Genomic DNA, 27,585 nt, shown 5'->3' with positions numbered 1-27,585 from the left:
TTAATTAAAATACAATACAGTGGTACCCTTTAATATGACTATTCAGAACTTGACAGTTGAATTAGACCAAAAAATAAGGATATACATGAAATAATTGAAGAATGTAATTCTATAAATTTCAAATAGAAAAAAATGCACTATATACATGTCTGTGAAATGTTTATAAGAATTAATTACATACTTGACCAAAGAAACCATGTAAGATATACTCTCTAATCAAAACATAATGAAATTAGGAATAAGTCATTTTAAAAATAGTCCCTAATAATAATTTATAAAAGACCTTAGATCAAAAAATAAATGAAATCTGAAATTATAAATTATTTATAGAAAGAAGAGAAAATAAAAATACTTAATCAAAAATCTAAGCATTGCAATAAAAGTTGCATTTGTATGTTCTTAATGCCTTTATCACGAAAGAAGAAAGACCAAAACAGGGAAAATGGGGAAAATGGAATTAAATACTTATTAGGAAGGTTTTAACTTATTAAGGCATTAGAAAAAAACAAACTATGAAATCTGCCAAGAAATAGCAAATGAGAATTTTAAAATAAAAGCTAAATTTCAGTCAATGAAGATAAAAAAGAATGTGTATATTCAAAACTTGTTCTTTGAAAATACCTGAAAACCACAAGAACAACAACAACCACAAAAATCAGAAAGTCAAATTATGTTAGAAAAAAGGCAACAAAAATATACAAGAATTAGAAACGAAATGGAAGACACAATCCTAGATTCAAAAGGTGAAGAAAACTCTGAGAGAGGCACTTGCAACTCTGGCAACAAACGGAGGGAAAAGGTGATTTTCTTGTAAAACATAGGTCTTATGCACAGTGTTTGACACATGAGTTTAATAAATATCATCTATCATTATTGTTGCCATTAGCACATCACATTCAAATTCCTTTGCTAGTTCATCCTAAGACAAAGCTCAAACTTCCTCTTAGAAACAAAGAAACTTTCTTGCTGAGGAAAAGTGCCAGAAACTATCAAAGGATAATTTATTATCCTCATTGCAAACAACATTTATGGAGCATACATTGTGTCGGGGGCATGTTCAGATTCGGTGAAATATAAGATATGGCCTCTGCCTGACAAGAACCTAAAATCTTTAGGGGCTGATGTGTACACGTGAGTAATTATTTTGGACTCTGGGGAACAAGAGCCAATTGACAGTTGAGATCATACCAACTACCAGAAGGCAGGGGAAGGAAAGATCTTTTGTGGTCAGTTGATGACAGAAGAACTTTATGGCGATGGGATTCCAGTGGAATTCTTAAGGATGGGCTGGGTTGAAATAAGTTTCTAAGAGGGAAAAGGAGTGCAAGCTGGAAAGCAAATAAGAAACTCAAAGCCTGTAAACTGGCCGATGTGACTGAAACAAAGAAGTACCTGCCATAGGGAGCTAAAAGGCAGAGGAAGGTAAGAGTATGTTGGGTCAGATAATGAAGAGCTCTGGATTTAAATCTGTTTGGAATTTGTCCTGTATGCAGTGCACAATCATGACAGAGTTCCGAGCAGGTCGGTGACACCATAAGCTGCAGTCTTGGAAAGGCTGCATTAGCAGCAATGTGCGGTGGACTTAAGAAGGGGAGTAGACTTGGCTGGGAGCAGCAGAGCAGCTGCAAGGCAGAGGGGCTATTGCTGTCATTTTAGGCCTTGGTGAAATCTAGAAATGTCATTACCCCATTCTGCAGATGGAAAAAACACAAGATGACTTCTGAGCCAGACAGAACAAGGAGGTGTGTAGGCAGTAAAACTAGGATTCCGTCAGCAGTCCTGATACAGAACTAGCCACACTTACCCAACTCCCGACTGTCCTCCTTTCCATATTAGAGTGACTCTTAGTTTTTGGCAATATTTTTCAGCTCCTCCAGAGGTGGCAGCCTGGGAGAGAGAACCTCTTTGTCACTGATACACATTCATTTATCCACCAAGAATGGGACAAATTTTCTAAAGGAGTTTGCTTGAATTTAGCCTGGGGTTCGACTCTCCATAAAGCCCGGTTTCCTCTGACTCTCCCCCACACACCCCTCCTCCGTGGTTTGTATCCTCTCCAGGAACACAGAGAGTTAACCTTTGCAATCGGATTTGCTCTGTACAACATGAAGTGTCACCCACAAACGCAGTGTAGAAGGCGTCTGTGAAACGTATGAAAAGAAGTCCAGGAATTCAGTTAATTAACCACATCAGTTTCTTAACGTGATCAATTTTAATTAAACTGAATTTTAATAGAGATCGGTGTAGTCTGTAGAGACCAATTGCTAATTCTACAAAGCATGTGCTGCTTTTCAGTTCAGATTTGCTCCCATCTAATTAATATGGATAGAGCATTAAGCCTTTTTGGACTCTGGTGGTTTTCATTTCATGACTATTAATGATTTTAATGAACTGGACTAATTCAGTAGTTTTCATCCCAGTGTTTCAGGGCTTTGTTCATCACAAATTTCAGGTTTATAATTGGTTTCCAGGTCTTAACAGTGGTCATTGATCAGCTTCAGCAGTTCCTTTTACAACTCGGTAGGCGCTGGAGACTCTGTTAACCCTTCGCTGCCTGGAGCTGAGAATAGTGCAGTGCTTCAGGGCAGAGTCCTGGCTTAACTATCAAGCTAACATAGCCACAGGGATAGAGGAGAACTTAAAATTCATATGATGATGTTAGCACAGGACAGAACAGAAAAGGTCACCCCAGCAATATGGAAGGTTTAAGTTTAAAAAAAAAAAAAGACTGGGGATTAGCTTTATTTTTCAGTTTTAATTTTCAGTACTCCAAGTGAGATATACATAATGAAATTATCATTTTTATTTTGGCAAATGGCATTTTCTAACCACTCATTGGCCCCTGACAATCCCTACCGGGCATCTTTATCGACAAGCAAAGAGTTAAGACTAAGGCGTAAGAAAAAAGAACTATAAAGAGCTAATAAAAAACAGAAGCACTGAGACTGGGCTGAGGAGGGACATAGCTCGAGAAAACTAACACAGATAAAGAAATGTACACATTGATGAATACTTACTTATTTTTACATGACTGGGATCAATCTTCAGCACTGGAGAATTGCTCATGGTCCTTCGCTGCCCTGAAAATAAACAATGACATTTGAGCCTCCCATTTAAAATACAAGACAAAACTTTTAAATATTCTGTATCCAAAGTGACTATTACATCTTTATGCTGCTGCTGCTGCCTTGCTCAATTCCAAAAAGTGACAGTCAGGATGAATATACAGAAGAATCTAGGTCGCACCACCCAAAAAAAGCAAGGTAGAAGAGACAAGATTCTCTGAAACAGGCACCTACCTTTTTAATTATCCAAGAAACAGCAGTGTAAACACTCAAATCCCAGTCCAGAAACGTAGCTCAGAATCATCAGAAGCTCTTAAAAATCTTGTTTTTGTAAGCCTACCCAGAAAATTTCCTCTTGCCCCCTCACCCGCCAATGGAAGAACATAAAAATCTTTGCAGAGATACAGAACTGTAATTCTCAAGTGTTCCAGGGTTGTTTTTTTTTTTTTCCTGAAAATATTCTGCCAGAAATTTAGTTGATTTGGATTCCAAACCCAGTTGAAATCTCTTCAACAGTTTAATTTGTAAGAAGATATTTCTTATTCAGTAAGATTCTTACAAAGATGGTGACTTTTTTTAATGTATCATCTCTGTATTTTCAAGCACAGAGTATCTGAAGAATAAATTAAATGAAAATCATTATTAAGTTAGCATTTAAAATGACCCAGGAGAAAAAATATGTATAAAGTTGAGAACGTGCATTTATTTTATATTTTTCTCACTCCACTCCCCTTGACTCAATCATACCTGGTTTCTTTGATAACATTGGTTGACAGATTATGTCTCTGACCAGTTGAATTTATTTCTTCTCCTATAGGTTAATACGTTTAAACAAGCTGCCAGTTGTAATAGAGGTGAGTGTACATCTTTAATTCTCATTCATCTCTCAATCCTTTTCAGTCTTACTTCTGTCCCATAGAGCTGCAGCAATGCTCCCCACTTATAAAATGGTGACAATAATGGCTTCCTTGTAGGGCCATTATGTAGATTAGCACACTTAGCAAGGTGGCTCAGTAAACTATGGCTATTACTACTGCTCAAATCATCAATGACCTTTTGATTGACAAACGGCTTACGTCCTTATCTGCCAAGCTGTCTGAAGCATTTGACACTGTAAAACACACTTTTTAAAACCCTTCCAAAAAACCACTCATTTATACCTTTGTTCTTTCAACAAATATATATGGAACATCAGGCAGTGGGCTAGGCACTGGGGATACCATGTATTTCAGCAAGGCAAAAAGTTCTTATCTTCTTGAGTTTTAATTTTTTTCTAACGAGGAAAATAGATAAATATGAATCAAAAAGTAATAGCTAACACTTATTGATAACTTAAATTGTACAAGACAACATTCTTAGCTTTTCGCATATTTTAACTTCTTTAACTTAGATGAGTGTATTTTCATGATCCCCATTTTACCGATGAGGACACCAAGGCACTGGTAGCTAACTATCTTGGTCAGGATCACAAAGTTTGTAAATGATGGAGTCTGGATTTAAACCAAAGCAGTCTGCTCCAAAAATCCAAGTGTTTAAACCCAATGCACTACTAAAAATCAGAAAACAAGAGCGACATCGCAGAAAGAAAGATACTGTAAATGGTGTGGTCAGGGAAACCCTCTTTGAGGAGGTGATATGTGAGCAGAAACTCCAGTACTGAGAAAGAATAAAGCAAGCATGGTGTCCTATGAACCGAGTTGAGTCACAACAAATTCATATGTTGAAGCCTTCATCCCCAGTGTGACTGCATGTAGAGACAGGGCTTTTAGGAAGTAATTAGGGTTAAGTAAAATCACAATGGGGAGGGTCCTACTTCAATAGCACTTTAGAAGGTGGCTTTAAAGAGAAGGAAAAGAGAGAGCTCTCTCGCTCCACATACATGCACTGAGGAAAGCCCAAGAGAGGACACAGTAAAACTGCAGTCATCGCTACACCAGGAAGAAAGTCCTTACCAGAAAAAGAACTGGCCAGCACCTTCATCTTGGAGTTCTCAGCCTTCAGAACTGTGAGAAAATACATTTCTGCGGTGTAAAACATCCAGTTGTTGGTGTTTGTTTTGGCAGCCCAAGCTGACCAAGACACCAAATGGAGTCTAGAAGCCTAGAAGGATAATGCTTCTGAAATGTTTAATGAAAAAGGCCAGAGTACTTGAGAGTTTAGAAAGATAAACTTTGACAGGAGGTATAGAGTGATCAAGAGGCTAGGTGTGGTGGCTCACGTCTGTAATTCCATCGACTCAGGAGGCTGAGGTGGGAGTTTTGCTTGAGGCCAGCAGTTCAAGACCAGCCTGGGCAACATTGTGAGACCACCTCCATCTCTAAACATAAAAATAAAAACCCTTAGCCAGGTATGATGGTAAATGCCTGTAGTTCCAACTACTTCGGGGGCTGAGGTGGGAGGATTGCTTGGGAGTTCGAGGCTGCAGTGAGCTATGATTATGCCACTGCACTCCAGCCTGGCTGACAGAGTGAGGCTCTGATTCAGACAGAAAATGGGGGCAGAGGTCAGAAAAAGAAAAACAAATGTAAACAGCTCTTTCAAGGAGTTTTCTTACAAAAGAAATTAAGAAACAAGCCATGACAGCACTGAAGGACCTTTAAGATGAAAGATAATACATAATGTTTATATGCTGATGGCATAACTTACTGGACAGAGAAAAAGTCATGGGAAATGATAGAAGAGGAACAATTGCAGGAACAAAGTCATTGAATAGGGGAGAGGGAAAGAGATCCAACACTCATGTAGGGGGGTTGAAATGAGGTTCAGAAATAGTTCATCTGCTGTTCCAGAAGGGGAAGCAGGGACTATGGACATCCAGTCAGCTCTCCCTGTCTATGGGTTCCACATCTGTGGATTCAACCAACCACGGATCAAAAATATCTGTGGGGAAGAGCAATAAAAAATAACAATGCAACAATGAAAATATAAATAATGCAAATTTAAAACAATATGGTACAATAATGTTTTACATAGCATTTACATTGTATTATAAATAATTTAGAGATGAATTAAAGTATATCGGGGAAAGTGCATAGGCTATATGCAAATACTATACCACTTTATGTCAGGAACTTGAGCATCCTCAGATTTTGGTATTCATGGGGGTCCTGAAACAACTGTATGCACTAGAAAGGAAGGCAGCGTTCACAGATACATGCAAATACCTGGGTAAGACAGGAGATTTGATAGTGGAAAGGAGAGAGTTTTTGGTTTCTCTCTTTAAGAGAATATTTCATTAGCAGAAACTACATATCATTCATTACTGGACACTACTGTTATTTTCTACCTTTTGTACAGATGAGTAAACTGAGTCCCAGAAAAAATAAGTAACTGGCTCACAGAATTCATTTAGGTAGTGAGTAGCAAAACTGGAATTTGAACTAAACCTGTCTCTTTTGATTGTTTTTTGTTTTTGTTTTTTACTTGAGTGAACTAAAAAAGAGCCACCATTAGTTGAAAGTGAAAGGAAAGAAAGTATTTTGGAGTTTGGAAAGTAGAGGACATGTTGGGATAATTATTTTAGATAACAGACAAGCAAGTTGAGTAATGAAATACAGCAGAATTTCCAGGCTGTGCTGAAGATTTTCTTGAGATTATGAACATAAATTTAAAATGAAACCAGTCTATGTGGATTTGTGTTGTGTGGCTTTGTTTTGTCTATAGTTTTATTTGTCTATAGTTTTATTTAAATATTTGTCCATATTTAACTGATGAAATATAGCAATAAATTTTAAACAGGTTCTGGGGTATGCCAGTAGAACATGATGGTAGGGGAGACAGACAAGGCAATTGGGGATATGTAACATTTTATGGTCATCAACTGTGGATCTAAACTGGATGAGGAGGAACAAGAGACCAGAGGGGTTGGTAAGTAGTAAAAGTGGAGAGACTGAAGTGGGTTTGGTACAGTAGGTAATTTGAAATATGAAAGAGAGTATTTATTCATTAAGATTTTGATGTTTAGAGTGTGAGGCATTTGGCATTAAGACTTTTGGAAAGTTCCAGGGTCAGACCATGGAAGATTGGGGAGGGAGGTGTAGATTAAAAGTGTGTAGAAAGCAATGAGGTCAGGATAGTGTCAGGCAGGATGTGAATACTGAAATTCCCAGGAATAACGGCAGGAGAACAGTGGAGGGAAGGAAGGTGAGCCAGTGCTAAAACTTCAGAGGTTGAGAGAAGTGACCGGGGAACAGGCGATTGCAAAAGAGGAGAGAACAGATGGTCATTTAATGTCATCTCCTTCAAAGGGGCCAGGGACTTTGAGGGTGAAGGAAAGGACTAGGGTTACAAGAACACTAATCCCCACTTCCAGACCCCAGTGTAATCCCTTTCCATACTTCCCGATGAGTTTGTATGCTTCGTTTTTGGTATTTTACTCTATATTTATAAGTAATATGCATATGTTGCCACTTCTTAACTTCAGATTTTTAGGCAGTATTTATTGAGTTTGAACTTTGGAAAATGAGGATTCTCTTTGACATACGTGTGTATATACACACATGCAAATGCACATTCTCTCTCTAAACCCACTCTGGTTATATGTATGGGTTCTGTTGTTTTCTTTCTGAACAGTTGTAAAAAATTATTTTGTTTTTTAGTGTTTGAAATTTATTATTCTGGGTACAGGGTGGACTCCTTCAATCTGGAAACCCATGCTGTTTTTGTATTGGGGGAAATTTCTTGATTTATTTTTTTGAGGCTAGATTTTCCTCCGTTCTCTCTCAGTTTGAGGTTTCCTTGACTCAAATTTAGATATTAAAAAAATATTTTCAAGTAAAGATAGTGATTTTACTTCTTAAGATTACTGTACTCCACCTCCTCCCATCTACATTCTGGGACAGTCAGCAGACTCTCTTGTGGCTTCCAAGAATAAGAGGTCAGAGTTTTTTAAGTCCCCTTTCTATAGGCTGGGCAGATCTTTGAGCTCCTTGGGCCCATAGGTGTGGTTCTCTCCCCTATGGCTTTAAAATACCCACTTCCAGACCACAGGTCCAATATCTGGTCTGATATAGACAAGGTGCCAGCAGCCTTTCTCATCATTCTGGCTTTGATTTCCTGCTTAGGTTCTGGCACCTGGGTATTTGTTTTAAATTCAGCTATGTGGCAGACAAAAAGTAGTTTGTTACAACATTTTATTGAAGATTCCATGAGTTTGTGGTGGAAGAAAACAGGCAAAATTTTGCTATATCTATTACTCTTGTCTTAGGATTGTGCAAACATCACCTTTCCTTAGTTTTTTTGTTTGTTTGTTTTTGTTTTTTGTTTTTTTTTTTGAGACAGAGTTTCACTCTGTTGCCTAGGCTGAAGTGCAGTGGCTCCATCTTCATCTTGCAGGTTCAAGTGATTCTCATGCCTCAGCCTCCCAGTAGCTGGGATTACAGGTGCCCACCACCATGCCTGGATAATTTTTGAATTTTTAGTAGAGACAGGATTTCACCATGTTGGCCAGGCTGGTCTCGAACTCCTGACCTCAAGAGATCCGTCCGCCTCAGCCTCCCAAAGTGATGGAATTATAGGTGTGAGCCACCATGCTCAGCCTCATCCTTCCTTTTTTATGTCCTGGGTACTGTACTGGGCTTCTTCCTGTTCTCCTTGCTACAAGTTACTACTTCCTTGTTTCTATTTTCAGTTATTGACTTAAAAAACTAACAAACAACCTGATTTTGTCACTCCAGTCCTTAAAAACCTCCTTTGGCTTACTATAACTTTCAAGATCAAGGTCATTAGCCAGGTCACATAGTTACTCGAAACGTGATCCCAATGATTAGAGATTGAATTTTGTCCCCTTCAAATATGTATGTTGGAAGTTCTAACTCCTGGAATCTCAGAGGCTGATGATTGAGATAGGATTGAATGAAGTCGTAGGGGTGGGCCCTCATCTGATATGACTGGTGTCCTTATAAGAAGTCAAAGAGATGCCAGGGAGGTGCAAATACCACGAAAGGGCCATGTGAGGACATGGAGAGAAGACAGAAAACTGCAAGTTCAGGAGTGAGGCTTGTGGAGAAACTAACCTGCTAACAGTTTGATCTTGGGCTTCTAACTCCAGAACTGTGAGAAATAAACCTCTGCTGTTTAATCCACCCAGTCTGAGATACGTTGTTCTTGCTAACTGTATATCCCATTACTTCCCTTCCCTGTACCCCAAATATGACCAATGATTCACCATCCCTTAATTGTGCAAGTTGTTTTTCACAACTGGAAACCTCTGGGAACAATGCCCTTGCAGATATGTTAGGCTAAATAGGCACCCCCAGGATATCCAGCTCCTAATTATTGGAACCTGTGAGTGTTAACTTAGCTGGCAAAAGGGACTTTGCAGTGTCAGTCATTTAAGGATATTTTTATTTTTTCTTTTGAGATGGAGTTTTGCTCTTGTTGCCCAAGCTGAAGTGCAATGGAGCGATTTCAGCTCACTGCGACGTCCACCTTCTGGGTTCAAGCAATTCTCCTGCCTCAGCCTCCTGGGTAGCTGGGATTACAGGCATGCACCACTATGCCTTACTAATTGTGTATTTTTAGTAGAGATGTGGTTTCTCCATGTTGGTCAGGCTTGTCTTGAACTCCTGACCTCCAGTGATCCGCCTGCCTTGGCCTCCCAAAGTGCTGGGATTACAGGTGTGAGCCACCTCCCCAGCCAAGTTAAGGATTTTAAGAAGGAGAAATCATCTGGGATAATCCAGGTGGGCCTTAAATGTAATCACATTAGTCTTCATATGAAGAAGGCAGAGAAGATTTGACTGTAAAAGAAGAGGTAGGAAATGTGATAATGTAAACAAGAGGCTGGAGTGATTGGAAGAAGGGGTCGCAAGCTGAGGAATGTGGAAAACCTCCAGAAGCTGGAAAAGGCAAGTAAACAGTTTCTCCCCTAGAGCATCCAGAAGGAACCAGCCCTACTGACGGCTTGACCCAAACCCAGTAAACTAGTGTTTGAAACTCTGGCCTCCAGAACTGTGACTGAATAAATTTGTATTATTTTAAGCCACCAAGATTGTAGAAAGTTGTTACAGAAGCCAGAGGCAACTAAAACACCATGGACATTTTGAATTGCCTCTTCAGAGCCAGATTTTATGCCGTTTTCTCTGAGAAGCCTTCCCTTATTCCCTTATACCATGTCTCCTAATTCAGTTATCTAGAAAAACCTGTCCTACATTAGTACTTCTTCTAATATATTAGATTTTTTTAAACTTTATTATTTTTAAACAATTCTAGTTACACCAAAAGTTACAAAAATCGTATTGTGTACCCTTCTCCCAGCTTCCTCCGACGTGGACCTCTTACATGACTGTACTACGAAATCAAAACTAGGAAATGGTCTTTGGTACAATACTGCTAATTAGACTACACACCTTATTCAGTTGTCATTAACTATGTTGGGTTTTAATTATTTTTACATTAGATTGTGAGTTCTTCAAAGTCTGGGATCACTTATCTCATTCGTCTTGATATTCATAATGACCAATGAAAACAGCATCTCAATAAATGTTTTTAGAATAAATGAGATGAGAAGCATGGAGAAAAGACTGGAAAGAAGATGAGATGAGATAAACTCAAGATTGTTTGTTCACATTATTTTAAAAATTACTGTTGCACCTTTGGGCTGGAAGCAGAATGAAAATGGAACAATACATTTCAATTGCATGACATTAAAATTTTAGTGATATTTCAATATTGGATACTCAGATTTCTTGATAAATATTTTTACATTTGGAAAACAACACATGAATTTTTATTACACATACTGAACATCACTCCAATAAAAAAGTTCTTTTAAACCATCAATTGATAGTTCAGACGTTAAAAACTTTCATTTTACCTAGCTAGTATTTTAGTTAGGATTTTCCAAAAAGAATAGCTAAAAAAATGATCTAGTATTTATTTTTCTTGCTGAGTTCCACCCCAGAAAAGTCCTATATTAATGAAAAGTTGTCTTACATGAGAAACTGAGAATCCAGGGGAACATTTGAAAGGCTTGTTGATGAAACTTGAGCAGTTACACATTCTGTGGCCAGAGTTGGAAAATGAAACATTTCTTTTCTATTTGGCAATTTAAAGTCAAATATATGTTTTATTTCCCAGCTAAGCTACATTTGTGCATTTAAATGATGTATAAATCATTCTATGAAGCAGAAAAGTTCAGCCACAGGTCACCAAAGGTGAGGTTATCTGATCCTGGAAGGAACACCAGAGTTAAGAGCTCATGTGTCAAATCTGCCCTTCAGCTATTGCTGACCTTGTTCTATAGCTTAACTTAGGGACTTTTGGAAAGACAGAGGAAAGAGATGACAGTCACTATTGGCCTCCTATGAACAGAGATAATGTACATGATCTCCTTTTAAGCCCCTCCCCAAACCTCACATTGTAGGTCATTCTTTGCCGTAATTTTATAGATAAGAAAGCAGAAGCTCAGAGATTAAACAATTTGTCCAAATCACAAAAGTATTACATGATAGAGCTGGTGTCTATCCCACTTTGACCTCTAACCTTATGCTGTTTCTTCTACCGTTGATGAGTTTCTAGAAAAGGAGTGGCTACTTTGTACATTAGAATCACCTGGGTAGCTTCACAAACTTTCAAAATGTAGGGGGCACCACTCTGGGAGTGGGTCCCAGGTACCTGTATATTTAAAAACTCTCCAGGTGATTCCTGTTTGCAGGAAAGTTTATGAAAGAGAGGGCTCAAAATAGAATAAACAGTCTTTCCAAATAGTCTGATTTGAGATGCATAGAAGGACCCCATGTCTAATAATAATCTCCCAAAGTGGACTTCTGTGAGCCTAATATTCCTGTCATCTTCATCATTTATTTGGGTAAAGGTATCTATTCTTCAGAAGGCCACAGTTAAAATGCAAATAAGTCACTTAATAGGAGAAATGTATTAATATATGATTGTCCAAGCCCAGATTACATGACTCTGTCTTGGTCAATATTTTTAATCACCACTAGGAGAAAGACACACAAGTTTTGCTCATTAAATTTGCAGCAGACACAGACCTGGAAGAGCTAGCTCATTTGTCAGAATCTGAGACCAGACCTTCCCATCCTGTCTCTTCTCCCACCAACAAAAGTCTGTAGGGGCTAAAACACTGCATTCAAATGAAGAATTAAAGTAAAGTCTTGAGAATGCAGATTCCAAATGCGAACAGCACAAAAATATGATTTCAAAATAACTCGTGGAAAAAATTCTGGAGATTTTAATACACATTAAGCTATATGGACCCAGTAATATGACCTTGCTGATAAAAATGCTGATGAAATCTTAGGTTTCATAAAGAGGTATCACCTTCAGGTTAAGGACTGTGACTGTCCCTTGACCTGTAGACTATTTAAATAATATTAGGGGAATTATGTTTCCAAAGATACTGAAAAACTAGATAGTGTCCAGATGAAGGGTGGCAATGTGAATGCGGAAGAACCTGGAAACTACATCAACTGAGGAAAAAGCACAGCTGAGAGATATCATTTTGTCTGTGAGACTTTCCCAGAATATTCCCATATACTTAACTAGGATAATTTCCTCCTTTTCAATGCATTGTTCTTTGTGCATTTTAATGTCATATGACACTATAGGCTGGTTAGTGGTATGCTTATTTCCGGATAAGCTGTTATCAGGCCTGAGGCCAATCACTTCGTTTTATTATTCTTTACTTCCCAACACCTCTTTCATGGTAGATATTACTGAATCCCTCCTGTGACATCCTTTGCTAATTGGCTTGCATTTTCTTGAAATTTCCAAATTCAAATTTGTTAAGAGAAATATATGGCTTGGCATGAGCTAGGTAACAACCTCTCAGGGATGGGAATATCTGCTTAGGATTAGCAGTTAGACTAGATCATTTTTTATGTCGACTGAAGATTACATGATTCATAGATTCCTCTAATTCATGGTTGGTTTAACAGCTGGAAAGCAGAGAGTACAGTTCTGAAGCAATGGGAGCAAAGGTGGTATGTTTTCACCAGACCATGTAATGGAATGAAGGGATAGGAAGTTAAAGACCTGTGTAATTCACAAAGAGTATAAGTCTTGATGAAGTGCTAATCCAAGGTGGAGGCAGTGGGAAAATTAGTATACCAAAGAGGATGACATGCAAAAAGAAAAAAAGAAATCCCATTTTTCCTAATTTCCTAGGTTAAACCAGACATGTCTATGAAATATTTTCTGCATCTATTTGCAATCCTATTCTTGTTCCATTCTTTTATCTTATAATAAAAAAATATCAAGTAAATTATATGTGACTTCTATATCTAGCTCTGTTAGAATATCTAGGGCTATTTCACTTACCTGTTGTAGCACAAAGCACCCCAAAACTTAGTGGCATAAAAAAGCAATGATTTTATAATGCCCATGAACTCTGTGGATCAGGAATTCAGAAAAGACACAGTGAAAATGGCTCTTCTCTACTCCTGAATGTCTCCTTGAGCCTCAGCTAGGATTGCTCAAACAGCTGGAGAGCAAGAAGAGCTGAGGCTGAAGGATTGACTTCCAAGGTGCTTTTGCTCTTGTATATATGGAACTTGGAAGGGATCTCTAAAGAACAGACTCAGATGAAACTTTTCACAAGACCACTTCTGTGGTCAATTCAGTATGGCAGTCTCCAAGTAGACTTTGAAGATGATGTTTTATGGCTTTAAGAACAAGTGTTTCAGCAGCATAAGGCAGACATTGAACGGCCATTTATGAATTTTGCTGTAATCCATTAGTTGAAGTAGTTCTAAGTCTGCCCAAATGTAAGGATAGGGGTCAAAGATCTCACCTCTCAAAAGGATGGGGATCAAAAAGAATTTATAGCTATGTATTACCACCACAGTAACAGACTGTATTTTTTGAGAATGACCATAAAAACCAGAGTATTTTTTTTAAAGAAGAGGAAACTGTCAAAAAACTGCTGATATAAATAACACTTGAAATGCTAACATTCCAGTGAGAATAAAAATCACAGAGAGATGAACCTACATTTTATAAATCTTTTTTTTTTTTTCAGGGCATTTGTTGATTTTTGAATGGGAAGCCAAGGATTCACTTAGAGGGCCAGGGCATGTAACTTCTGTTAAAAGGTACAGAATCCAGTGGAAAATTTGGCAATCTCACAGGGATACAGAGCCAAAAATTAGAGTTTGGAAGTGTTATGATAGCCAGAATTTTGTGATGGAGTTGGTGAGGTGGAAGCTCACGAACCTGGTTATAAAAAAGACCCAGAGAAGTAAGCCCAGCTCTCTGCCTGTTTTCCCTTAAGACATTTGCTGATTCTACAGAAAAGTAGAATAAGAATCATGTGATAAAGCAAATTTTTCTACTTTCTCTTGGTGCTGGGAAGACAAAGAAAAAGTGACACTCAAGTACTTGTGACCCACTTCAGGGAGGGCCCCTACTAGATACATCAGAATATTGGTTGAAAAACCCTGAGGATGACACTCTAGGAGCATGGACAAACTAGATACAGAATTTTGGAAAACTATAATCCATCTATGAATTAGCTCAGTGTCCATGTGGCTTAAAGGAGCCTGCTACCATTCTATTTGCTTACCAAGGATAATATCAACTCCGTGTAGGATGATATCCGTATTATTAGCAATATCTGGCTGTTAATAAAAAATACATCCAGGTATGTCAAGAAACAGAACCAAGAGAAAAAATGACAACAGAAACAGACCAGCAGATGACTCATTTCTTAGTGTTAGTAGCGATAGACCTTAATGTAGCTGGACTTAATATGTTCAAGAAAATAGCTGTTAATATGGAAAATTCACTAGATACCTGGCATTTATTTTGAAAACAAAATAGAAGTTATAGATATAAGTCATAATAGCTGAAACTTGAAATTAAGACTCAATAGATGGGTTTATCAGCAGGTCAGACATAGTAGAAAAGTTGGTTACTAAGTTGGAAGGTAAATTGGTAGAAAATATCCAGGCCAAAGCAAAGAGATAAAAAATGATAGAAAATAGAAAAGATCATAGAGACATATGTGACATAGTGAAAAGCTCAGAGAAAAATAAAATCCAAAAAATAGAAAGGATAATAGTAAAAATTTCCCAAGACTGACAAATATATCAGCCACAGAATCCCTATGAACTTCAAAAGAGCATACAAACAAAAAACCCAACCAACAAAACAAGGAAACACAAAATATAAACCAAAAACAAACAACAACAAAAAAAACTCCTCACTTAAGCTCAGAATAATAATGTTTCTGAAAGAAAACAAATAAGAAAAAAGCAGCTGGATAACTTTTTAATGTATTGACTTTAAAATACAAACATTAAAATTTACAGTTGACTACTTGACAGAAATGATGGAAGTCAGAAGACAGTGGAAAAACATCTTTAAAGTACTGAAAGAAAAATGTGAACACAATTTTATATTCAGTAAAACTGTTTTTAGAAACTGAAGGTCAAATACAGATGTTTTCGGAAAGGCAAAGACTGAGTGAGTTCATCATTAGGAGACTGAAAGAAATACCAATGGACAGATGGAAAATGATCCCAGAAGGAAACTTGAAAATATAAGAAGGAATGAGGAACTAACTAAAGGTTAAACAGTTAGAGAAGTATAAATGAGTATTGAACATACAAAACAATAAGTATTCCTTTGAGGGGCTTAAAATACACAGAATTAAAATGTATAATAACAATAACAGAAAAGCCCAAAGTGAGTAAGTGGAGTTAAAGTATTCCAAAGTCCTTGTGTTATCTGTGAATGGCTAAAAGCACTCATTTTTATATAAATCAAGGCTGCATGTTACTAAAAGAACATGTAACTACCAAAGTTCTAATTAACTAAAGCATAACTAGCCTGCTTAAATACATAAACTGCAAACACTAGATTTGCCCAAAAGAAACTAAGAAAGAAGAGGAGAAAGAAAATAACAAGTGAGACAAACAGACAATAAATAAATATAAACCCCCAAATTAAGTGTGTTTTAAATACTACAACTTAAAAACCAAAATGGTCCGACTAAGCAGAATTAAATCCAACCATACACTGCTTAGACCTTAACTAAAAGGACACATCTACTTTGAATGGGAAAGATTAAAAAAGTCAGGTAAAATAACATTCAAATCAGGTGAAGTAACAGCCTGAAAGGATTCAGAGACCACTTGCTGCCCATGCTCACTCTTTAATTTTATGTACCATGATGCTGAGGCCCAGAGTGGCACAAGTCATGTAGACTAAGGATTCTCCAGAATTGTGACTCTCAGCTCTGCCATTTTCATCTAACACCATAAATGGAAATTGCTATACTTTCCATTGTGTTTCATTGATTCCCAAATCAGAATGCCATGTTAATCTCAGCAGAACCCATTCATGCTGGACCAACTGTGTTTGTGGAAAACAAAACCTTAAGAGTATCTTCTAAAATGTTTTCCTCTGTGGAATTGTGGAATCTGTGAGAGACTTTTATTTGTGCGGTATGATTGATTTGTAATCTCTGCTGCCCAGCTCAGAGGATGGATGCATGGGCAGTGAGACAATCCTTTACATGATTCTTTTTTTTTTCCTCATTCCATTTTCACTTTCTTTCCCATTCAAGATTTATGACTGAGGAAAAGATAAAAGAAAAAACAAATGTAAACTCTAAGCCAAGAGTTTTCCTGACTATATTTCAGCTCTCCTAACAAATTGCCTGATCAAGTTCACCTAACTCAGTCAACAAATCAGATGAGAAATTTTAACCCATTGCCCACCAGTATCACATTGGTAGGGAAGATGACATTTATTTGTCTAACATGGTCATGTATTAAAATTAGGTATGAATTATAGTACATAAATAAAATGTTAGAACTAACTGTGGCAGGTGAGGTATTAGTATGGTTACCCATTTGAAATAATCAGATCAAAGCTACCTTTATCTCCAAAGACAAAAAATGATAGTGGCACAACACAGAGCACTGACTTGGGGTCTGCTTTTGACTTGTCTGTCTCCTTCTGTGGCAGCCTCAGGTTTTTTCCAATGTCTGGGTTAATTACAAGTAGAGCAGGAAGTATATACAGCCTGAGGCTTTAGAATTAGATTATATGGTCAATCAAGCCCATTAGCTATCATAGCAGGGATAACCCAAAATGTCTTTAAAGCCCCTGAGTTATAACATTTCCTCCTTCAAGACTAGATGTAAGCACTTAAAATTATCCCCCTTTCCATAGTCTTCTCCACTAATAGGATAGCTAACATTTCTTAAACACTTACTATGGACTTAATATCTTAAATACTTCTTTCATTTAATCCTCATAACACCCTATGAGGTAAGTACTGTTGTAAAGCCAGTCACCTTATCAGTGGCCAATATGGAGTTTGAATCAGTGGCCTACAGTCCTTACCACCCCATGTGTCTCTAAAACAAAACTCTGGCATGGATCTCATCTGACTGTCTGGGTCTCTGACCGACTGCTGACTTATTCCTTCGTAGACCCTCAGGCTGAGAGTGGAATCCTTCTACATTCTCTGCAATCTCAAGAACGAGGGAAGAATTCTCTCTTCACTGGCAGTTACAACTTCCTGAGTTTCAACTCTGGCCTCCCTCAAACAGTTCCCTAGCTGCTTCTAAGCTTACAATATCCTTTGGACACTGTGTTTCAAACTGTTCAACTGCTTTTATGAGTACCAGCTGCCAAATCTCAACCAGCCTCTCCTGGTCAGTCCTGGTGCTTTTGCTGTTGCCAACAGAAACTTTGGCTCTCCCATTCCCAGCATGCCTGGCTCCTGAGTGTGCACCTGCCATCACAGTCTGCGGACACATGCAGACTATTTAACTGGAGCATATAATCATTTCATAGTAAACCCCTAATAAGGCATTCCCAAGAGTATCAGTCTCTGTGACAGCTTGTCAGACCCATATTTCAGGCTGCCTTAGGCTGCCAGGTAGAATTATGAACTGTTGCTGTTTTCTCTGTTTTTCAGTTAGTTATCTTTTGCTATTCTAAATCATTTAAATTATTTGCAGATTTCATTTCAGTTTTTTTTCTTGATGACATATTCCTCCCCTCCTTTCATCATTATTTTTAAAGAAAATCAGTCAGACTTATCAGGAAAGGCCACTTGAAAGTAAAATCTCACAAAACAAAATAAATGAGAAGCATAGATTTCCCTCTGTGACCCTTTTGTCATTCTCTATGCATTAAGCAACTGTGCATTAAGCATAATAACTTTGGGCTAATGTTCAAAAGGGACAATGGAAGCCTTAAGAGTGACACTGTGAATATTGAAGTCCAAAGGGTAAAGAGAATATGATATCCTTCTTATAGCTGATGAGGGAGTAGCCTCATAAAAGGGAACTGAGGGTGTTAGTCTAGATGATCACCAGGGTCCCTTAAAGTTGTAATATTCTAAGTGGTCAAGGGGGACAGCCCCAGTAGTATGGGTTAAAGTGTGAAGGTAATCACTAACACCATACTTGGCCTTAATAATTTGTCTACTTCTTATTGATCTGAATGGATATATTGCTGTTAATAGCCCAGAAATAATTAGCAGAGGGTCCCTTGAAATTATGTTATAGATTTCAGTGCCATGTAAAGGTTCTTGGTTATTTTCTGGCCTGTTACTGATTCTAAAAAAACCTCACATCTCTTGAGACTCTTGGTTGGAAACCTTAGAAACCAATGCTGGCTACTTAACAAAAGAGGATTTATTGGAAGGAAGGGTAAGTCGCAGAATCAATGGCAGGCTGGAGGACTTAGCATAGAAAATACACAAACTTGAAGTGACTCAGGGGCTGGAGAGGAATCTCTATGTCTTCTCGAAGGAAATGACTGGTCCCCAAGCCACACCTACTGCTGTGATGCACACAACCTCTGAACTGTTACCTCTGACTGAATCACTGAAGCACCAAAGTTCTGAGAATAAGAATCACAATGGCACCTTGGTCACTGTTTCCCAGTTGTACTGGGGGGCTGAAAAGGAATACTCCTAGACTTCTACAGTGGGAGTTAATAAGAACCAACTTCCCATTAAACCGACACTTAAAGAGGACTTCCACCCAAAAGGAAACTGGGGAGGAGTATGACTGAATGCACAACAGCCAAACAAAGATCAAGTGTCTGAGACAATAGTATATTACAATATGGTGTACACTTACATATGTTACTATGTGGTATACCTAGTATATTCAAAATATCATGAGCGTTAGGGTCAGATAGACTTCATTAAAAACCTAGCCCTGCCACTTTCTAGCTGTGTGATCTGGCAGATGTGTTTTTAGCTCTGGGATTCTCAGATAATTCTCCCTCCTTTTGTCCTTTTAGGTTTAAGGGCATGATTCATACAAAAGCTAGCACACAGTAGGTTTTTATTATTTTACTTTTCTCGAAGGAAGACATGTTTCTCATTTTGTGTATTAAATAGTTGCTAGATCAGCAAAGGTTTTCTAAAAGACTTTTACAAAGAGTCTTTGAAATGAGGAAATAGACTAAAATGTAATAATTAGTAGCATACAGACAGCTCGAGCCCTGTTCCACAAACAGGAAACCTGTAGCAAGTTCTGGGAGGGACACATTTTCTCAGTGTTTATACCAAATGGGGACATATCCTTTGCCTTGATAATTAGATGTCTCTCCCTTCAAATGAGAAATTAGATCTCTTTCCCCTCCCGCTGCCACCCATATATTTTACTTTATGATTTAGAATGCTGGAGTGTCTCTGAATTTTGCCAGTGCATTTGCTTAGAAATAATACTATTATCATAAAGGGCCAAGTTTTTAAATTTCTTTTCATGCTAAGTTACCAGGAAAGATCAAAGTCCTTTCATCTTATGACTGAACTGCTCAAGCATCTAAAAATGCCTTCGGGACCTCAGATAGGAGCCACCACACTACATGATACATTCTTTTTATAGACTTACAGGTCTGTGAGCGCCCCCCCCGACCCTTTTTTTTTTTTTTGGCATTCTAATACAGCTAGCTACTGCATTGTGTGGCAAATGAAACAGAGAGGTCTGCTTTTGTTAGCCATGCTTCTTTAACTAAAAATGCTCAGTCTACCATACATAGTATTTTTTTTTCTAGCAGAAAGATGATTCTGACCTGAGCTTTTTTTAAACAAAATTTTAGAGTCTTTAAGAAAATTATCCAGTATGACCTTCAGTTAACTAAGAATGAAATTGATATTTTTAACCAGTTTTTAGAGCATATACTAAATCTTCTAATGTATATTAGTGAGCTGGGCCAATTTCATCAAATTCTTTCAGGCCTGCCATCCGCCAAATCTAACTATGTGAGACATCCAAATATTAAAGAAAATTTCTGTCTTTTGGTAAGGGGTGCCTGGAATGTTCAAAGAGAAAAAGTAAACATGGTTATTTTCTCTACAAGTATACATACAAATGTTTGGTTTTGAGCATGCTGTTGACAATAAAAACTGAAAGCGACCTAAATGTCCAGCAGTAGAGGGCTGAGTAGATAAAATGTGGTCTATCTCTATAAAAGAAAACCTTATTATTGGTAACAACATAAGGAAAAATGACATGGAAATTTCATTTCACTATAGGTAAAATAAAATTTCAAACAGTACATTCAGTATGATCTCAACTTTGTAAATACACAGAGACACAAACAAAAAAGACTAGGATGACATTCCAACTGCACAGTATTTTTTCCCCTAAGTGGTACAATTATTTTTATTTTCTTCCTTTTGTGTACCTGTATTTTCTAGAATTACAGCCAAAATAACTAAAAACAGTAAATTATTTAATATAGCAACAAGATATGATTGATGTTATTTTGTTTTCAGACTTTCAGCTCTCAAACTTATATCAGGTATTAGCAGTGTTACTCATTTTTAGATAGAATATCAAAGTCATGGAGCAAAGGGATGAATATGAGACTTACGAACCTTGGATGTGTTCTCTCCTTCTACTTAAAATTCCTTAACTCCATCTCTAATATTAATATTTGGTTAGATGGGGCTGACACACTTGCAGATATTTTTCTTTCTGAGTTAAGCTTCAATTACATCCTTCATCATCCTGCCTAATCAGTGTTCATATATTTGAGTTCATGTATTTGAGCCACTATGGTTAGTAGTTAGTAACCCCAAACATCAATTTACTAAATTGCTGATGTATAATAATGAATTGTGATTTTTTTCCAAACTCTAAAGGGTGAGTTTGTATTTATCCTGGTACTGAGAAAAAGTTTGAGTCTGTTTCTTCCATGCCTCCTACACTGGTGATTTGTTCCTGGCACAAGCACAGCATTAAATCTTCACCCCCAAATTAGAATTCCTCTTCTGAACTCTCACATGATGGTGAAGTGAATAGCTTTGGAGTCAGAATGCTTGGGTTTAAATTTTAGTTTCCTCACCAACTAACAAGCTGTGTGGCTTTGGGCAAGCTAGTTAACCTCTTTATGTTTCAGTTTCCTTTTCTATAATAGGGGAAAATATTGGTGCTTACCCCATGAGGTTGTAGTGAAGATTGCCTGAATTAATATATGTAGAATTTAAAACAGTGGGACATAATAAATGCTCTATAAAAAAAAGGCATGCTGGTCATTTTCTATTTGCCCTCCTTATCCCTTCAGAAATCCATTCTCATCTTTCTCTGCCTTGCTGGGACTCACAGAAGCTGACCTCTATTGACTGCAGTCCCCAACTCCCTCACCTCTAGCTCCCAATTGGGTTTGCTGTAGATTGTAGGGCAGGAGGAGACAGATGTTCCAGGATTTATTCCTCCCTGTCTCTGCAGCTCCTTTTAGGGATCAGGTAGTGGCTGCCTTCTTCTATGGCTACAGTTGGAATGGCAACAGCTCCTGATAGGCAGCCTCTCTCTAGAGCATGCATTTTCGTCAGATTTCTCTAACACCATTCCCTTCTTTTGCTTTTCTGGGCCTTGGGATAGTAACAGCTCCCAATTGTTGCTAATTCCTGGGTGCTTCACCATGCTTTCTTGGTTCCCTGAAGTCTGCCTACGTCTCTCTAAATTGTATCTTCATTAAGCCTTCTCTAGCTAATCCCTTTTGAGAGAGCCAAGTGCTTCCTGCTGGGAGCCTGACTGATACAACTGAACATTATTAATATATGTGTCCTTTTGCTCATAGCAGTATTGCAGTCAGAAGAAATTGTCAAGCATAAAAGTGATCCTTTTATTGAGCATGCAAGGTACCAGACAACTTTCAGATTCTTCTGAATTATGAATGCCCCAGGTTTGCTAAACCATCTGAGAATCACACTAGTGAAATATGAAGGATGGAATTTTCAGCTACTATTTGTGCGTCAGGAAATATGCTGCTTAGAAATCATACTAAGCTTTGGATTCTTTTAAGATTCTTGTCTGCTTATACACTGTCTTTGTTCAACGTGTTCAAGAAAAATGCCTGGTTGTGATTTCTACTAAATTTATACCAGGCAATAGTTCTGAGTCAATTAGCTATTCATTCATTTATTCATCAGATATAAATTGAGGGCCTGCTCTGTACCAGGGGAACACACTACTGGGGAAAATATTGAAAGCAGCAGCAAACAGAGGAAAGGCACAGTCCTCATGGAACTTAACTTTCTAATTAGGGGGGAGAAAATTTAATTCTCCAATTGAACACACACACACACACACACAGAGTAAAATTATAGCTGTCACAGTGCCATGAACAGAGGCACATGATACCAAGAGACGCTTTAATAGAGAGATATGATCTATTAGGAGATAAGGGAAGGCATTCCCGATGCAGTGACATGAGATAAGACCTGAAGAATAAGAGAGTTGATAAGGGAGAGACAGGGGAAAGAGCATGTGCCAAGGCCCTGTGGTGAGTGGGGGCTGTGGTGAAAACTGAAGGGATCAGTGTGGCCAGAGGGCAGGACAGGGTATACATGACGAGGCTGAGGGGAAGCTGAAGGCTAACAGGATGGGGCCTTAAAGGCCATATTGAGCAGTTTGTCTTATTTCTAAGAGCAATGGGACACATTGGAGGATTTTTAAGCAGGGAATGGTGTGACTTGGTTTTGAGTTTTTAAAAAAGCATTTTGTCTCTATAAGCATTGCTGTTTTAAACTCTAGGATTCCAGACCAAAAAAAAAAAAAAGTTGAAATAAGAATAGAGAATATTCAGTAGTTTCTTTGCAGGTGATTAGATAGGAACTGAATTAATTTATCCTAATCAAAAGGATTCTTCTTAAGGCCTCCGTAGTGACAGGTAATTTCAAGATGTGATCGTTATACGTGTCTGTTTCCAATCAATCCCTGGTTCCACATTTCAGCAAGTCAACACTGCTACATATTTTTGTAACTTTCTGGTAATTTTCATGTCACAGCTGTCACTGGGCTCCCTGCTGGACCCAAGTACACATAACTAATTAATCAGTCAATCAAGAAGGAGAGAAAGTCATGTCTGACGCTACAATGAAGATCTTTGCTTGCTAAACTCAATGACTAGTTTAGAGTAGGATCAAAAAAACAAGGAGGCCTTCTTAGGAGGCAGAGTTTGCAGATTTAAAGATAATTCCTAAGACTAATGGTCTTGTAATTTAGAGTGTGTGCACTGTGGTTACCTTGCTGGTTATTCCATACTATCAAGGGAAGCAAATCTATGGCTGGAACCCCTACTGCTCCCCAGTCATCAATGTGGAGGGAGGCGGGAAGCAGGGAAATGGAACAGCAGGGAGAAGGAAGAATTCCTGGATCAGGAGTCAGGAGATCTGCCTTCTGGTTCTAGCTCTCCCACTAATACACACCCTATATAAACTTGGGCAAGCAATTTTAGCTTATAGGGCCTCATTTCTTCATCTATGAAAATTAGTCCTATTGAAATAGAGAGGGATCCATCAAGGAACTTCAAGTATGAATGGACACAGGATGCCTCTGGACCTGAGTCTGGTCCTTGGTACTCTGGATCCAGGAAGCTAACTCTGTTTACCCACAGCGGACCATGTTAATTAAAGCTTGCTGCTTTACCTTTTTAATAACCAGGAGGAGTAGCAAAGAAGGTTTATCTTACGAGGTTGACTCATCAGATTATGTCTGATTCTTCTGCTCCAATAGAGAAAGCCTAAACGTCAGTGGTGCTTCCCAATAGAGGTGTATCATGTAAAATATTTGCACACATGAGGCACTGTACCTGCAGAACCAGCCTAATTTGGTTCAACTTTGTGTAATAAAATGGTGAGTTCTTTTTCTGTTGCCATGGAACCGAGGTCGCAAGTTATGTAACCTGAGCATACACAGATGAGTGAAGTGCGCAACCACAGGCAGAACCTAGGTACTTGGACTGAGGAACAGGGATTGAGTTAAGAAGTGAACACCACATGTCGATATGATCCATGATTCAATCAGATTGAACCCTGGCATCACCCTCTGGCAAGATCCAGTCAGATCATACCTTCCAGCATCACTTCACTGAAGGATTCAATCAGACCATGCCTCATTACCCTCTACCTACAAAACCTGCACCACTACCCAGCTCAGGGAGAGAGATTTGGGTGCTGCTGCCTTTGTCCTTGCCAGTCATCCCACAACAAGCCTTTTTACAGAAACCTGGTACTTTGGTATTGGACTTTCCATTGCATGTGGGCAAAAACACTGAGTTTGGTTCAGGAACAGCAGCTATCTTCCATTTTAACCCATGCATCCTGGAATGCATGACCGCTAAGACTGTCACAATAAAGGAAGAGTAGATGGGGGAAGCACATCAGCTTTCAATTGCTTTTTCCCAAAAATGACACACATCACTTCACACATCATTGTACGTTGGTAGAACTAGACATATGGCCTAGTCTTTGGTCCATGGGAAGCTGGGAATAGAACAAATGAAATTTAGGTGAGCATAGTCACATGCCAACTCCAATCAATTTGTAGGAAAATACCTGGATACCTGGTGGAAATGGTACTGAGTCTGATCCAAATTCAGCAAGGAAAAAAAATGCCATGCACAGGCATAGGGCATGGTATGCTGTCTGGAAACACATTTCTCCTTCAGCCAGAATATACTTTTAATCTTTCTGATGTTTCTGAGAAATGAAATTAGTCAATAAGAGGTTGCGTGATTGGTATTAATTAATGGGAAAGGACATTAGAAAGTCTTCAGGATATTTTAACCTGTCTACGAAAAACTAGTAAACAAGTAACTACTTGAGAGTTAGATGGAGCTCTTAACCTAGAATCCACAGGCACTGAAAACTAATCAATGGGACTTCTGGTGGATCTAACAAGCCATATTGTCTGCAGATCTGTGTATGCTTGTAAAAATGAAGTTTTTGGCTATTGTTGTCACATGGAGCTAGGAGTTCACATAACCCAAAGGAAATAACAGAGATGAGAGCAAACTAGGCATCTTACTCCCTGGAATCAGCATCCTCATCTTGGCTTCCTTCACTAAGGAAGGAAGATTAAACTTCAGCACCCGGATGCTGCCCACTTCCCAATGCTGCCCACCTTCCCCAGCCCTGCCTACCTAACTCCCTGAACTTGATTCATTGCTCATCCAGATCTGTGGCACCAATTACATTCCACATGAACAGCTGGTCTGCCAATCCCAGACCCTCCAAAACAGTCTGTCCTATTGTTGCCTCCATCTGACAATACCCAGGAGAGAAGAGAAGAAACCTTCTAGCTCTGACCTTGACGGTATGTCCAGGGGTGTCAGTTTTCTCCCCTGTAAAATTCACACATTGCACAGTGTGCTTTGTTTCCCAGATTTTTAGGATCCATCCCACTGGTGGTATTTTAATTTAAATAACAGGGCATGCAACCTATGATTTCACAAAAACACAAATAAAACAAAAGACAAAGGAAGAAAATAGATCAGAGGAAAAGTGCCTAAGTAAAGACTAATTTCTACCATTTATGTTTGTTAAAAATATATGCAGATGTCCTGCATTAAGCACTTTACAGATCTGAGTGCACCTTTGCTATGAAGGAGGAACAGTTACAAATGGAGAGATGGAGGAGGCAGAAGTTCAGTCATGAAGCCAGGATTTGAATCCAAATGGGTCTGACATCAGATTCCATACTGCCTCCAAACCATGCAGCCACACTTTCCTGCAAAGTACTGAGAGAAGAAAACAGAAAAAAATCACAGAGAAGGTGAGTCCACGTTGAAATGGGTGGCGGGGACAGGGGCACAGTGGAGCAAGACAGTGGTGGGGATGGGAACTGGAAAAGAGAAAAAGAAAAACCTTTCTTGTGGTCCCAGTGTGTCGAATAGATTGAAAAAGCCTCTCAGCAAGGAAGTGTTTCAACGACACATTTCTCCAGGATGATGGATTTGTGAGTCTCTGAGAATCTGTACTGTGAGATGGAAAATGATCAGATGAGTTTAGCGCTTTGGAAAACGGAGCAGAAGCCCCTACAGCTGGAGCCAGCAGCACAGGGAGGCCAGGCGGGCACTGCAACCAGTAGTAATAAAAAAAGATTTTGTGGAGAGCAAAACACTGAGGACAGACAAGGGTGGAGAAGGGAAGGCCCTACTGCTAAGCATTCTAGTCTCTTCCCTTGTAATAAATGTCCACAAGTGCATTGTTTACCTAAAAATTTTATTCCCTGTCTTTGCACATTCCCAGTAGGGGTTGAAGACGCAGACTCTGGTGCCCGATGCTCTATCAGAAGAGTGTCCTTCTGACTGCAGAGGTTTCAACCTCCTTTCAGAAGAATTAGCCATGCTTTTAATTGCTTCAGAAAATTTCAGGCAGTGATAGAAAAATATAGGCAGCTTATCAGAATGGAAATCTTGAAATCACAACTTTTTTTTTTTTTTTTTTTGTCATGGCAAGTTCCTTATCTCAAGAGAAAAGGAAAAGCTGAATGAAGTGACTTTAAAAGAAAAAGGGCTGGGCATGGTGGCTCATGCCTGTAATCCCAGTACTTTGGGAGGCCAAGGTGGGCAGATCACGAGGTCAAGAGATCGAGACCATCCTGGCCAACATGGTGAAACTTCATCTCTACTAAAATACAAAAATCAGCTGGACGTGGTGGCTCATGTCTTACTCCCACCTACTTAGGAGGCTGAGGCAGGAGAATTGCTTGAACCTGGGAGGCAGAGGTTGCAGTGAGCTGAGATCGTGCCACTACACTCCAGCCTGGTGACAGAGCAGGACTCTGGAAAGAAAGAAAGAAAGAAAAGAAAGAAAGAAAGAAAGAAAGAAAGAAAGAAAGAAAGAAAGAAAGAAAGAAAGAAAGAAAGAAAGAAAGAAAGAAAGAAGGAAAAGCAGTTCTTCTGAAACATAGAGATTGAGACACTTGGGTGTTTCCAGCCAATGAAAAACATGATATACGCCAGGCTCATGCAATGCTAAGTCTAAGTGACTGCAAATTAATTGAAAAATATCCTGGATAACTTGAGTTGCAGTAAGCACATTAGATTGCTTCGAAACAAAGGCAGAGAGAGTGCTTTTGTTTGGTTGCGGGTGCAGGTGACCTTGCAAGAAGCACACTATAAATTGCTGCGATTGTGGGATGATAAGCCAGGTTGATAGATTCCTGTCACTCTCCCTCAGTAAAAAATGGGCTCACCTTCCTGAATTCTACAGAGGCATATACATCAAGAAGCACATCGTTGCTTCTGTTTCTGAGGCAAGACAGATTTCTCTGTCCATTTACAAACA

General features: G+C 38.6%; 2 long non-coding RNA genes across 8 annotated transcripts in view; one reads left to right on the top strand and one right to left on the bottom strand.

Moving 5' to 3' along the window:
• LOC108593833 (uncharacterized) overlaps positions 1–27,585 on the bottom strand; it is a 172,784-nt gene that overhangs the window by 125,656 nt on the left and 19,543 nt on the right. For 3 of the 7 annotated variants that reach the window (XR_004730888.3, XR_004730892.3, XR_013523367.1), the window contains exons 1-3: positions 3,300–3,457; positions 3,018–3,080; positions 1,805–1,887 (exon numbers count right to left, since the gene is read on the bottom strand). This is a non-coding gene — a long non-coding RNA (uncharacterized LOC108593833). Of the gene's footprint in view, positions 1–1,804; positions 1,888–3,017; positions 3,081–3,165; positions 3,195–3,299; positions 3,458–27,585 lie in introns of those variants that run through there. The other 4 variants (XR_004730891.3, XR_013523366.1, XR_004730890.3 and 1 more) reach the window with 2 other exon arrangements.
• Positions 1,172–26,065, top strand: LOC118145609 (uncharacterized). The gene is made up of 3 exons (XR_004730896.3): positions 1,172–1,422; positions 3,883–3,919; positions 25,852–26,065. It is a non-coding gene; the product is annotated as an uncharacterized LOC118145609 (long non-coding RNA).

Source organism: Callithrix jacchus, chromosome 10 (genome assembly GCF_049354715.1).
Source record: "Callithrix jacchus isolate 240 chromosome 10, calJac240_pri, whole genome shotgun sequence".
NCBI classification, from domain to species: Eukaryota; Metazoa; Chordata; class Mammalia; order Primates; family Cebidae; genus Callithrix; species Callithrix jacchus.
Note: the sequence above shows the minus strand (reverse complement) of the source record. Positions and strands in the feature narration are given on the sequence as shown.